General features: G+C 49.1%; 1 long non-coding RNA gene across 1 annotated transcript; it reads right to left on the minus strand.

Annotated features, from left to right (window-relative positions):
• Positions 1-2,507: 2,507 nt before the first annotated feature.
• LOC130155760 (uncharacterized) lies at positions 2,508-7,944 on the minus strand. Its single transcript, XR_008824218.1, has 2 exons — positions 7,865-7,944; positions 2,508-2,961 (listed from the first exon to the last, which is right to left on the minus strand). It is a non-coding gene; the product is annotated as an uncharacterized LOC130155760 (long non-coding RNA).
• Positions 7,945-13,992: the final 6,048 nt, after the last annotated feature.

Here is a 13,992-nt window from a genome sequence, read left to right on the forward strand (position 1 = left end):
TGAGGCCGGTGAGTGTTATTTTTGAAGTGGCACAGAGAGGGAAGAAGGGAAGGCGGGAACAGCTGTAAGGACATTTTTGTTGCTGACTGGTCCAAAGGAATGTGTATAAACAGCTTTAGATGTATTTCCCTGAGCATGCTAAGTGTATTTACTGCCTGCTCTAATTGGTCTTGCCTCAAGTTAGCCAGAACCAAGAGTTCCCATGGGAAGTACGCTTCACTGACTGAAATGGTCTGAAGACTGGTGTTTGCAGTGCAGCCTGTGTTAATGATTGCCCCCGAGCTGTCCTTTCTCACAGCCTTCTGCTGGAGCATCTGGGGTGAGCCCGAGGGTCCACCTGCCGGGTAGCTTTATCGCAGGGCAGCAGCAGGGCTCGGCTGGCACCAGGGCTGGAAAGGGCTGCGTCTCCCTCCCGGGAAGGCTGGTCCACATAGCCGAGGCAAAGGATGCTTGAATTTATTTCCTGACCCTGCTGCAAGCTCCCTCACTCCACTCAAGCAAGTTGCAGACGAAGGCTCCCCGAGCAGGGGCTGCGTTTTCCTGACATGCCAGTTCCCATGCAGGCATCACCAGCCAAAGGTGGTTTTGCATGTGCAAATGCCCCTGCACACAAAGTGTTTTTTCCCAGTATAACCTGGGTGACCACTTTTGCCGAAGCGTTCAATGCAAGCAGTCAGCAAAAGGAGGGAGCGGGGTGGGGGGGAGTGGGAAGCATAAACCAGTTTCTCATTGCAAAATGTCGTTTTGATGGAACTGACATTTTTGGCAAAGCCAGTATAAATTTCAGTGTTTTGTTTTGTTTGTTTAAAAAAAAAACAAACACAGAAAATGTCCAAATATGTAATATTGACATTTTTAGAACCAAATGTTTTGCTACTTCATCCCAGCACAGTTCTTAAAATTTGAATTAACTTTTTCATAAAAATGCTACAAAGAAACTAAAGGAAAAATAAGTTTTAAGTTCTTCTGAAGTACTTGGGCTTTTCACAAATTTTATCTTTTTACTCTGACTCAAGACCTGAGCCCATCCATCGAACAGAAAATGAGATGCCCTCTTTTGGAAAATGCATGTTTTACCTCACTGGCTAAGCCAGTTAGTTGTGAAAATGTTTCCAAAGAGCCGTGCCTGCGGTTGGTGATCTTTCGGGCTGTTAGCATCCTCTTGCCAGCTGAGCCGTGCACACGCCTGTAAAATGCATCCTTGGCAGGGTACCAGCACCGTTGGCTTCCCCACGCAGGGAGCACCAAGGCAGAGGCAGGGTACAACCCAGGTTATCACCTCATGTCCAAAAGCAAGATAAAGCAAAAATTTAATCAAGCTGCTGGACTTCTAAGAATTGCTCTCTCTAATGGTGCTCAAGGGTAAGAAATGTTGAGGAAGGCAGGAGTTTGGGGGGTTTGCTGGATGCAGAGTGGTACAAGAGCATGGCATGGGGACTGCCGCTTCCTTGCTTGTTGCCAAACCATGGGGCCAGCAGAAGGTGTTGATAGGAAGCACTGGTGTGGCATATCTTTTTAGTTAATTTCCTGTGTTAAATACTCGCTGTAAGTGTTGATTACAATTGCAGTTCTCCCTTGTCCATTATATTGCTTTGGATATACAAAGAGAACCCAGAGCATGTGAAAAACTGAGCAGTTGGTTTGCATTTGGTGTCCCTGGATGCTAAGCTGGGCTCAGAAGCTCCAGCAAGGCTTGGTTCGTAGAGGTGCTGAACCTCTGGTTTCCTTTCTCTTTCCCTGCCACCTTTCCTTCAAAGCTCTTCTTTCCTTCTCCTTTCTCAAGTCCCACCAGCCTCTGACATCTTGGACGTGGCTCTCAGGACCTGGCAGAAGGGTCTCCCCACATGCCCAGGAGGTGGTGCAAGTCCCACCCGTCATTTGTCAGAAGAAGTTGCAATAGGGTAATGAGGAAATTTGCCCAGGACCACTGAAGGGAATCAGTGGCAAAGGAGAGATGGAAAAATCACCCCCTAGAAGAGACAGGACTGGTCCCACCAGGAAGGTTGACCTTCAGGGAGTGTGGTGGATCGAGCACCAGGAAGACATGGCGTCACATGTGACACGCATGCCGACCCTCCAGGAGTTTTCCAGGAGTTGTTTTTATTTTGTGTAGAAGCTCTGAGCCCCAGAGACCCCCTATTCGGTCCCTCAGGGCAGCACTAGCAGGGTTTGCTGCCCACAGCCCCAGAAGGGTCAGATTTTAAGGCTGACTGGCAGGGCTCCGAAAGCCTTGAGTAAGTCCGATCTGCTTTTGGCTTTTTTCCTTGAACCATTCTCTGCTGTGCTTTTTCTTCCCTTGCCATCCGTCCCATGGTGGTTCTCTCTCCCCCCTTGCCCCCTGTGGCCCCCTACCAGCCCCAACCCCACCCTTTCCCTGAGTGTCCCAGTTAGAAAGCAGAGAGGTAACTACGTGCCAGCCAGTACCTTCTTATCTAGTCACAGTGTGTTCCCCTCAGGGAGTTTTTGGCCTGGGATTGTGTGTGTGTGTGTGTGTATGTGTGTGTGTGTGTGTTTTTATATGCTTTATTTTTATCACAGAAAGGATAGACAGTACATTATGTCTTCAGTCCAGGAGGTTACACATTAGATAAGAGACCAGCAGATATACTACAACTGCTCCAGCCTGTGGAGTTATGTTCCGGAGATAGCGCTGGGAACGTAACAGGTAAACTGCTTCCAACCCCCCGCGTTCAGGCAGTGGATTTTGTGTCAACAAATCCAGATCCGAGCAGAGATTTCAATGTTGATGTTCCTGCAGGCAGAGAATAAAGTCCACAGTGCTCCCTCCGTCTCTGCCGGGCTTGTACCTTCTCGTCAGCCCCCACCTGCCATCTCCCCCGTCCCAGCTGCTCCTCCTCCCGCTGCATCCTCACCCCTCTCTGTCCCTCTGGACATGCGGTGTGGGTCAGCAATTGCCTTGGGCTCCTCCACAAATACAGCTAGATTCAAAAGGGAAGGGGGCTGGGGGAGTGTAGGAAACCGTGGTGGCAACAAGTTAGTGACAGCAAATGTTAACAAAAATTGGGAAAGGGAGTTTTTTTTAAAAAAAAAGATATTATGGTATTAAAAGCTAAGATCAGAGATAGTTTATCTGTGCCTACTTCTTGCACCTTCCTTGAACTATCTAGGAGAGTTATAATGCTGGAAATTTCACACTGATTTTTAAAGGATTAAGGGTGAGCCGCAGTATGGTGATGCCTTTTTTCTGTCATTGCAATAACAGTGTCCTCACCACTGAGCCACAGCTGTGGCAGGCTACGGCAAGCATCCAGAGTCTGGTTCACCAGCATCTCCACCCCTCACAAAGCTCAGGGGCACACAGCCACTTCCACAAATCCATCCCTAGTCTGGCAAGGGAGGTGTTGCAGAGCCTTTGAGTCATCCCACAAATTCGTGCCCTCCCTCACCTCCCCCCAAGCCTTTGTCTCACATTGTGAAGATTAACAGCATGTTGCAGCATCATCGTGCTGCGATGGGGATGGTGGTGCTGGGTTTATTTTCTCAGGAGTAACAGATAAAGGTGGCACCAGCTACTACCCAACACCAAAGCTAAATTAGTGAATTTATTATTCTTCTAAACCTGACAGACGTGACAGGGGCTGTTTTGGATTTTGATCCAAAGCTTAGCAAAGCCCGTGACCTCTGTATCAGCCTGACAATGAGCAATTGCGGCCATGCTGCCCCAGCATCCATCAACCGCGATGATTAAGTGGCGTGACTGGCTTGGCAGAGATCAAAGTCACTGTAACTAAACATTGTCACAAGATGGATGTCTCCTACTTAGAAAATATTGTCTTAGGCTTTAGTTTCTGGGTGTTTCTGTGATGGTCTCACCCCAGTGTCTGCATCCTTAACAAATGTTACCCAGGTTTTAATGAATATATCTTTGTGGCTTACCTGGGAGATAAGAGCAAACCATCACCCTAATTTCGTGGTGGGGGAAATGAGGTACCACGAGATTATCAGCAAAGTGTAACCACTCATTTTGATACCAAGCGTGAGTCATAGAAATTTCAGCTTTCCTGTTTAGCTTTTTTTGTAGCTCTTTATGCATCGTCGGCATGGCTTGGGATGGCCCCAGTCCCAGTCCCAGAGGCTGACAGCCTCCACGCATCCAACCTCTCATATCTCACACTTGGTAACTTAAATGAGGGATATGCAATGCACATCTCAATTCTCTAATTCCCTGCCCTGGGAGGGCTTGGTGTTTCCTCCTTGGTGCCCTGATGCTTCTGTTCATGCCACAGATATTCAGTATATGTTTAAGTTTAATGTAAAGCTGGCATCACCTCTGAACTGCCTATTATTTTCAAAGTATCCTGTGGTAAAGCTAACTTGGCCATTACACATAGCTTGCTAGATTTACAATAACAGAGCACATCAAACAGATCTCAGACTAAGCTGTGCCGATGCGTCCCTCCCCTTCCCCAAAGCTCCACACCGATTGCTCCAGTGCTACTCATGTAATACAAATGTGGGACCATGTGTTTTCTGTTCTAGAGTTTTTAACATGAAGAAAACCAGAGCTGCTGGAGCCCAGGTCAGGAAGGTCCACGCAGTTCTTACAGCCTTCTCCATCTGCACGAGTCCCCAGCCCCAGCCGGCTCCTAGGAGTTTGCAGGTTGAAAAGATGAGAAAGGAGGACAGTCCCTGCCACATCATACTGCTGGGTCCAGTTTGAGCTCCTCAGCAACAGCTTCTGCTGAGCCCTTCGACAGTTTCTCACCTCCATCCTGGGGAGCCATGGGCAGAAGAGACCCTGGGAACTCTTGGCAACCACTACTGCTACATCCATCACCTATGACAACCCACGTGAGAGCAGTGAAACCAGCCACGCAGCACCCCAGGCATCTTCATTCCCTTCCACACTTGCAAGTCTTCCGCCATCATTGCAAAAATGAAGCCTCGTGCATGTCTGCTCTCCGTTTCCCTCCCTTCAGCCCCTGCAGTTATTTCCTCAGCTGCAAAACTGACCAGGTTTAAAGGTCACAGCAAGGATGCTCCCTCAAGGGCCCACAAAAGACCCATCCCACTCTCTCTGCACTGCATAATGGGGCAGGAGGACACCTTCACATTTGCTTTTATGAAGATACTACCCTAGAGGTCATGCTGCCAAGCCTGAGCTCCACTTGCTTGGGATTATTCACGTGCTGCCCAGAGAAAGCGGTCATTTCCCTTTGGTACAAGAGGGATTTTAGTAAAAAAAAAAATCCTTCCCCATTCCCAAATGAGCTAGCTGCTTGAGGAGACTGAGGGTACGTTATTAGCAAGGAATTGTCAACATCAGCATGGTCTGGAACAACAAATGGCATGTGAAGCCCTAGAGAGCTTGACTTGCACATGTAAGAGACATGTAGCGTTGGGTTTAGTAAATCCAAACCAGCCCTCCCGTCCTGAGAGTGTGCTGAGAAGTTGCTGCAGTGAAAACGGAGCTGGTGTTCCTGGGGCTGGGGACAGAAATGCTGGAGGTGCCTGGGGTGACTGGTTCCCAGGTTCTGGTGAACGCTGCGGGTTCTCACAAGCCAGCTCATTTGGAAGCAGTAGATGGGATGGGCAGATGGACTTCGGTTCTTCCTTCCTGCGAAAAATCCCCTTTTCTGGCTCAGCTTGTGGCATAGCTTCTGATGCTCAGCTTGGACCACAGGATGCTTTCAAGGTATGAATGAAGTTCTCAGCAATGACCTGCTGCTCTTAAGCCCTGACAACTAGTTGGAAGCTGAGGCGGTGCTTCTCCCAGGTCCCCTATCCCCACCAACTCCCCTCCTTGGGTGCTGTGAGGTCCCCTGCGGCCAGCTCCTCCCAGCCTGGAGGGCTTTGCTGGGGTAACACCGTGAAGGCTGGCAAGCCCACGCTGCAGGTGAGCCATTCCCCTCCTGCACTTTACAGCTCTGGGACTGTCCAAATTGGCCTATTTCTGAGGCTGAACATCTCACAGTGGGTTTGGGAGCAGGTTATTCTGCCCACCTCTAGCTTGCTTGCTTCTCCCCCCACTCCCCCAGGTCTCCCAGCTGCTCAGCGTGGCCAGGAGCAGGGCTGGGATCTGCTTCTCTCGGTGTGCATGGTGGGGCTGGGTCCCTGCTCTGCTGTACAAGCAATAATTAATTGCTGCCCTTGGTGAGGAGCACCTGTGCCAGCAGTAAGCAGCACTGGCTGGAGAGCGAGCAGCAGAAAGCTGCACACTGCGCAGGGGCACAGCCGTGTCAGTGAGGGGATGGCATCCACCGTGGCTTTGGAATGGGGGTGTTTGGAAGCAGATAATCTCCACAGCGAGGGTTCCCTGTGGGCTTTTGGACCCTCAACATCACAGGGCAGAGTGGGTGCACACTGGGACAGGGGAGCTGTGACCCAGTGGGTGCTCCCCCCAGGTGGAGTGTCAGGCAGGGGTGCAGAAGCACTTTCATTCCACCTAAGCTGTGTCGGAAAATTGTTTTCTTTTCATCCTCATTCTAATTTTGGGTTCTGAACTCAGCGCCCAAAACACGCACAAGTCAAAAGTCCAGCAGGCCAAGATAGGCGTGCCGTTATGGGGCTGCACAAACAGGAGCAGGGCGGAAGGGAAGAGGAGCCGAACAGTGCGGTCTCCCCTCTTGCTGCCCAATATTTTTGGTAATCTTCATGCACTGGCTACCTTCAGTGATGTCCATGCTAGCTAGGGCTGAGCTGTACCTCCCTTGTTTAAGTTGGACCTCCTCTGTCCCCTCCATTTGACTGTTTCTCCACTTTTAAAATCTGTTGTCTACGTTTGCAGTGATGTAAGGCAGTCCAAGGAGTAACACTGTGGCCTGCAACACGGCACGTTCCTGTATGTTTCCAGGCTAATGAAATGTCGCTAGGCCTCCCAGCATCTGTTCCAGCAGCACAAAGACGGGACCAGAGTCCTCTGTGAGGATGGGATGAGGAGACAGCGTGGCCACCAACTCAGCCCTGCCTGCAGGATGCGGCCCCGAGACCAGATGCAACTGCACAAGCAAAAAGCCAACAACTGATGAAAATTTTGCAGACAGTTCTGAAGATGTTTGGAAATTCTAATGGAAAAAACATTTGCTGGCTTGCAAGTTAGTGATGATAATAATAATATATTTTGCCTGTGTGACTTTTTCAGCAAGATGGGCAATGATATCACATAATAGATGGTATCTGCGCTTTGTTCCATGCCCTTATTTTGATCATCTCCCACCTCTTATCCCAGTCATTCATGAACCACTCCCTCATTCACCCACAAATTTAAATGGACAAGAATACAGATCAGTTGGGCCTTGAAAATCAAGCTTTTTGTGGTTAATACATTTCCACCCGTGAGGCAAGACACTGATATTGGCTGAAAGCAGATGCTTCTGAAGGGACTCTTATCTCTTACACTTCCCCAAAGAGACCTCTACCTACCATCTTTCAGCACCTTGTGTGTCCGGACTCTGGGTACTGAGCCGAGGTTGTACTTGCAGCAGTGCACAAAATATATTACATTCAGTGCACCAAAATTTTTTTTTTACAAAAATCACATCCTAAGAAGTTCCCTGAACATTCTTAAAATAGATTTTTCCATCATTTAGGGTCGCATGCAGAACCTGGCTGATGAGGTCTGGGAATCTGCTGTTAATTTGCTCATTAGGAGGTATTTTTATGGTGGCTTTCAGCACTCATGAGTTTTGTGCTCTTTCTAAAACTGCCACTAAACTTCTGACAGCAAACTTCACGAGGAGGGATTTGCCCACTTGGTAGGTCCCATCAATCCGCTAAAATCAATCCTAAATCTGAACTCGCCTTCTCTCACTGTGGTGCCGCGACAAAGATCAGGCACACGCCCGACCCCAAATCTGCCATAACGGAGAAGTCCTGGGTTGAATAGATTCAAGCAAGCTTTTACCTATCTATCCCGGGAGTGTACCCCAGCCTCTGACAGCTTGCCTGTGCACCGGCAGAGTCCTGGGCAGTGACGTACGCGGAGCAGCGATGTGGCTGGGAGCGCGGTGGGGAATGCCGAGGATGCCACAACAGGATGCGCGGAGACATAACATGTCCAAGTGGGGTAACTGAGGCAGACGGAGCAGGAATGCGATTAAATTACCCCTGCGGGATTTGGCTGAGACGCTGGGGCGTGCTGAGCTCATTCCCCCGTAAGAGGGAGGAAGCGAGCGGAGCGGGCTGGCTGTTTGTTTTGGTTTATCAGATGGGACCAACCGGCAGCAGCAAAGGTTGCGGTTTGGGGAAAGAGGGATTGCAGCGTGTTCCCCGGCTCCTTCTGCGTGGCCTCAAGTGCAACTAGCGGAGGGAGGGAGAGCAAGTGAACATGTCCCTGGGCGCACTGGTGTCAGAGATGGAGCCACCTGTGGAGAGCGGCCAGGGAGCCGGCAGGCGCTGGAGGGGCAGACCCCGCGCGTCCCAAAGTGGTGGCCACAGTCCGGCCAGCTGCACACAGAGCCCCAGCCGAAGGAGCCGGCATATGCTTTTTGTTTTGCATGCGCTTCCCCCTCTGCAGCAGAAAACCTGTCTGCTCTGGCCAAGGAACGGGCCCCAGTCCCCCGAGGTCCCTCCACAGGGGTCTTGAGTAAGTCACAGGGACGAGGACGAGGTGCAGCAAGCGGCTCCTCTGCAGACGGTCTGAGCCACTCCCATCCAGGAGAGTAAGTTAAAGCAAATCTTTGCAGGCTAATTCAGTGTGCAAGCTACAGGGCCCTTGTCTGATCTCATTCTTCAATGCATTCAAGAGGTTTTTTTCCTTTGAGAGAGTTTCAGGGTTTTAATCTGAAAATGCCATTTACTCCAAAGCAAAACTGTCTGTGGGAAAAAGGTAGTTTTGATATCAGCGAATGCCAATAGTCTCTTGAAAGTGTTTTCAGCTCTGAGGAATCCTGCACCGAAAATATTTTAGGTTCAGTAGTAGTATTGCAAATTAAGTGAACGTGGAGTAAAAAAGTAGGGAAACATCAACACTGAAATGTTTTGTTGCCGTTGATCCTCTCTGGACGTGCTCATCAACAAACTCAGACCTCGATAAAGTTTTCCAAGTTCTGTCCTTGTCCTGATTCAGGAAAGAGAAAAAACCATTTCTGATATTCTGGAAATTTTCACAGGATTGGGAAACAGTTTCCCACTTAGTCTGTTGGGTATTCACCAGGCATCAAGGCTCTTTGCCCTCGTGCTGAGCTTCATGGCAATATACACACATCCTGGATCAGAGCTAGAGCAGGCCGAGACGTGTGACAAAAATAGGGCGTGTTTTCAGATGCCACTTGGGAAATGCCAGATTTTGCACAAGGCATGAAGATTGTCTCCGTGCTGGTAAGTGTTTTTAAAATAAAATCATATTGTGGGGTGGTGGTGGGTGGGGAAGAGCTTGAGACTCTTTTCTGTATTAATAAATCCTCCGACTGTTCCTTCTTAGGTTTTGCAGGGATCTCGAGTGCCTTTTTGTGAGGCCCTGAGAGCACAAGACCACCAGTCCGTCAGTGCTGCGTGGCTTGCTCACTCTTCTTCTTTCTGAGCCCAATTTGGAATTATTACTGTCAGGCCCTTTGCATTTTAAGCACAACTTCCCAAGTTCTGTCACTTCCTTAGGACCCAACCATGTCCAGCAATGCCAACAAGCATAGGAGTGGATCTGTGGCTCTCACAAAAGCTGGGAACAAGCTTGTCAAAAATTTGCAGAGCAGTTCTTACAGCAACTGGATTTGGCCAGTATCTGAAGCATCTCTCATGACAAACCAGAATCAATAAAGGGAACCTCAGCAAAATTGCTTCACCTCCCAGATGTATTTCCTTCCAGTGACTCCTGCCTTTCCCAGTTTGCACGCTGTTTATGGGTTAAACCAAGGTAGGTTTTTTTTCCCTTACCTGGCAATGCTGCAAGTCTCACATGGTATCTGAGCAAGAAGGGAGGTTGCTTCCAGTCTTCTACGCAATTCAGAAATCAGGATGTTTACGTAATAGTTTCCAGGCTATATGGACCGTGTCAGAGCTCTGAACTTTGCTGGAATCTCTGAAACAGTTGATTATGGGTTTCAGTTCACATGTGAGAGGAGGATTCAGGTGGCTCTTGGTGCATTCATATCCCTGTGTTTGTCCTTCCTGCCTTTAAGCTGTCACCTACCAAAAACATGCTGAGGTCAGGATTCAGCTGGTGGCCTCACTGGTGGAAGAAGCAAAAGCTGGCCTGCAGTTCCCTCTTTTAGTTTTGCACGAGCTTGGGAGTGCTGACTTTAGTGAAAACTTGTTTTTGTCGGTGTTCAAAACTGCTTGCATGTTACTCAAGAAGCAGAGGGGCAGCAGACCCGAACTGGTTAAAGTCACTTTTCTGACGGCAAACTTTGACCCCTCCCCAAGATGTTAATTTCTAGTGCCAACCCCAAAAAAGCTGCCCAACTCCACCCCCCTCCCCCCCAACCCTAATCCTGCTTTTTGGCAAGCGTTAAAATATTGTGACTTTTTTTTTCTGGACTTTTTTTTTTTTGAGATCAATGAATCCGATGACCTCTCTCCTCTTGCTATATAACAGCTACCCATTCAGGATAACACATCAGAGCACCTTTTTTTATTTTTTCTTTTGCTAACTGGCTGAGGAACTTAAAGAAGGCTGAGGAGCAAACCCAGGTTTTAATGCCAACAAGCGTTACTGTATGGATCCTGGTATGTTTCTGAACAGATTTCCTTGGGAAATAGGGCAAGTCCCAGGGATGGTGTTTCTGCAAGCAGCTTTGCTGGCTGCCCTTCTTCCCAGGCAGCCATGGCCAGGCAGCCAAAGGATCAGCCATTTCTGTGCCGTGAGTACACTGAGCCTTTTTCCTTTGATCCAGACAAAGGCACAGGATGGAGGGAGAGGCAGCAGCATGCCTATAGTCCCAACAGCCTGCAAGTGCGTTCAGCCGTGGCAGCTGGACGTACGTTACAGCAGCCCTGAAATGTCTCTTTCTGATGACAGCTGAAGCTGATGTTGCGTTGGGTCAGACATTGCCTTTGCCCAAACACCAGTCCATCTGGTCTAGGTCTAAGGCATGCTCTTCCCTGAGACCCTGCTGAGAGGAGCACTGGGGTTGCTTCAAGCTGTGCAGCCCTTCAGCAGAACGCCAGCATTCACAACCCCGGTCGCAGCCATGCTCCTGCATGTGGTAGCCAAGAAAACCTGCAAGAACTGTAGGCTTGAAATGTGCCCATGGGAAAGATGACTCTCTTCTGGCTCATTAACTCCTGAAAATACTTTAGCCAGGGCCGGCTTGCCAAAAAAAATCCTAAAACTCAATGACAGAGAGACAGATCTGGCTGGTTAGGTGTAACCAGAGTCCTTACCTACCTCCTAAACCATTGTCCACCCCTATTAATGGTTAAGCTCTCTCTCTGTCGTTGCTTGCTGTTCCTGGCCAATTCAAACTCTTTCAAGTGGGAGAGAGAGGGAAGAATGGAGGGAAAACACCATCAAAGACCTGCTTGTTGTATTCCTCAAGACACCTATTTCAACAGCACCTCAAGTCACCAGTAAGTGGCATTTGCTTTCCTGTGAAGGGATGTTTGTTTGAATTCAGAAGTGGGTGAATGAGCAGGGCCCTTAGCCTATGGGTGAACGTGTATTTGTGCATAACTCCCATCCTAAGTACTTATGTGGCATCCTTCCCTCGTCCCCCACAGTATCTCAGAGCCTCATTTTCCTGCTTGTTTATCTCCAGAGGATTCCTTAAAAAAATGAGGTCTGACTAACTTGCCCAAGGTCACACAAAAAACTCGTGGCAGCAGAGAGGGTCAAGTTGAGGATCTGTCGGCATGGCAGGTGTGTCACGATGAAGCCCTTCTAGTGCACCTCAAATATCATGGCAGCCCTTCAGCTTTGGGCGCCTGCCCTTCTGCTTGCATGGTGGGGGGTGAAGCTGTACCAGCCTCATGCCCTCGTGGGGCTTTGTGCCCCATGGGCGCCCGTGCGTGGCATGGCCGGTGTCACAGGGGCTCTGCCTGGCCACAGGGCTGAGGGCAGGTAACTCATGCCCCTGATCAGCCGCTGACGTCTCACCCTTTAACTGAACTGAAACTGCTGAGAGTGACAGATTTGCCAAACCACGTATTTTTTCCTGTTGCAGTCAGATATTCACTGAGGATTAAGCTGAGTCCACTTCCCTACTGTCCCTCCTGCCCAAAGGCCATGACGTTATGTTTGAACCAGGTATGTGTGAACCTCCCCAGTAGATGAAGACCCGTACCCAGCCTTGAACCAAACTGCACTTGACCCTTCTGTTGAGTTTGAAAAGTTCAGTCAACCTTTTTTTCAACTTTCACATTCCTCTGCCCTCTTTGGGAATTGACTGGTGGTAGAGGCACCGAAATACCCTGGGAAATGCTGTCTTGCGGTTATTTCTGACCCTGCTGAAACCAGTCTTTCTGATTCTGGTTATCCCTTACCATTTCCAGGCCAAAAAACCTATTTGGGCAAGGTTCAAGCGGATGTCCAGGCCATCAGCTTCAAGTGCTCTCATTCATAGGTGATCCATCGAAAATCTCTCTGCTGAGTTCACTGGCACCGACACCAAAGTTACACCAATAAAAGATTTGGGCCCAGCATTTCCCATTGCGTGCCCACATCGACGTTGCCATTTCAAAGCCTGATGTAGGCTGGAACGAGCAGATCCTGCCACTTTGCACTGCCTGTGTTTAGCAGCACGCAAGGTTTTGCAGTGAGCTTTGCTGGAGGTGAGGTGATGTTGGACAGCTGTGGCAGCCCCTCAGTTGCATGTGGCACCCGATAGCCTGACCTCGGGGACAACACTGAGACTCTCTGGGAGTCCATTGCTAAAATGCCATGCTGCTTAATTAGCATTAGGCTTTCTTTTTCTTTCCTTTTCTTTTTTCTTTTTTGTTTTCTTCATCTTGCTCATTTATCTGGCAGGGAGGCTGGTTCACAGGACACTATGCTGGAAAGATGGGCTGATAAAAATGCTCTTCCATGCAAAGACGTCTCATATGGTATAAATGGGGTCTCTTGGGCTGTCTTTACTATTCCAACCCTGATCTCCTACCATATGCTCCTGCAGATGCTGCTGTGATCTTTGTCTTGCCCTGAGAATCACCTGAGCCTCAGATGGGCTGAGGGAGGTCTGAGGGCATCAGGGCCACCCAGGGCACCCACCACTTGAGCAGCTGAGCAGCAAAACATTATACAGGAGATAATGAGCCTTTTGAAAATAATTAACAAATCAGCCAGCAATATTACAGCCAGCCAGGATGGCTTCAGCAGCTTCCACCTGCCCAGCCTTGCCATCGAGATCAGACCCTTTTTGTGCTGCAAGAAAATTAACTGGGGGTGGGTGGGGGGGGGTGGGGGAAGGAAAGTGGAAGTTCTTGTGCTTAACATCTAATGAAAGATCATTTAATCAACTGCAAAAACAAGAATAGTCATTTCCCAAATGTGTTCACGTGATGCTGCAGCTCTTCTCGGAAGTGTGCTCTCTAAAGGATGACACTGCCAGGAAGGGAGGGCAGTTTAGGTTCAGGAAGGTTATTGCCTCATAGCACAAGGGAGACAAGGGCTTGAAGGCTTGAGTGTGAGCTTGACAGCCCCTCACATGCACATCAGATGTGCTAGTCCAGTCTCCAGGCCTCCCTCCCTACTACAACAGTATAAGAGCAAACCAGCCAGAGTTTAGTAGAATACAGTAGAAAAAAAAAAAAAAACCCATGTGTAAGTATTATGCTAATACCCTGTTGCCTAAAGGAGTAAAGGAAGAGCTGGCCAGTAGTATTTTGATGGTGAGTTACATGCACCTGGGTGGATGCTTGGATGCTGTGTACAGCAGGAGCCTCTTTCTTGAGAAACAGCTGAAAGATGAATTATGAAACATGAAAGCAGTGATGCCTCCAGTGGGTTTGAGAGAGCATCACATTCAACAGCTCTGCCCCAGGCAAGGAACAGGCGCGTCCCTAAGGATGGTATGTTGCTTCCGTGCTGGCTTTTCCTACTTCTCAGGGGAGACAGGGTGAGTCCTGAGATGATCATCTCACCGCGAGCAGCAGTCACAC

Source organism: Falco biarmicus, chromosome 10, assembly GCF_023638135.1.
Source record: "Falco biarmicus isolate bFalBia1 chromosome 10, bFalBia1.pri, whole genome shotgun sequence".
Lineage (NCBI taxonomy): Eukaryota > Metazoa > Chordata > Aves > Falconiformes > Falconidae > Falco > Falco biarmicus.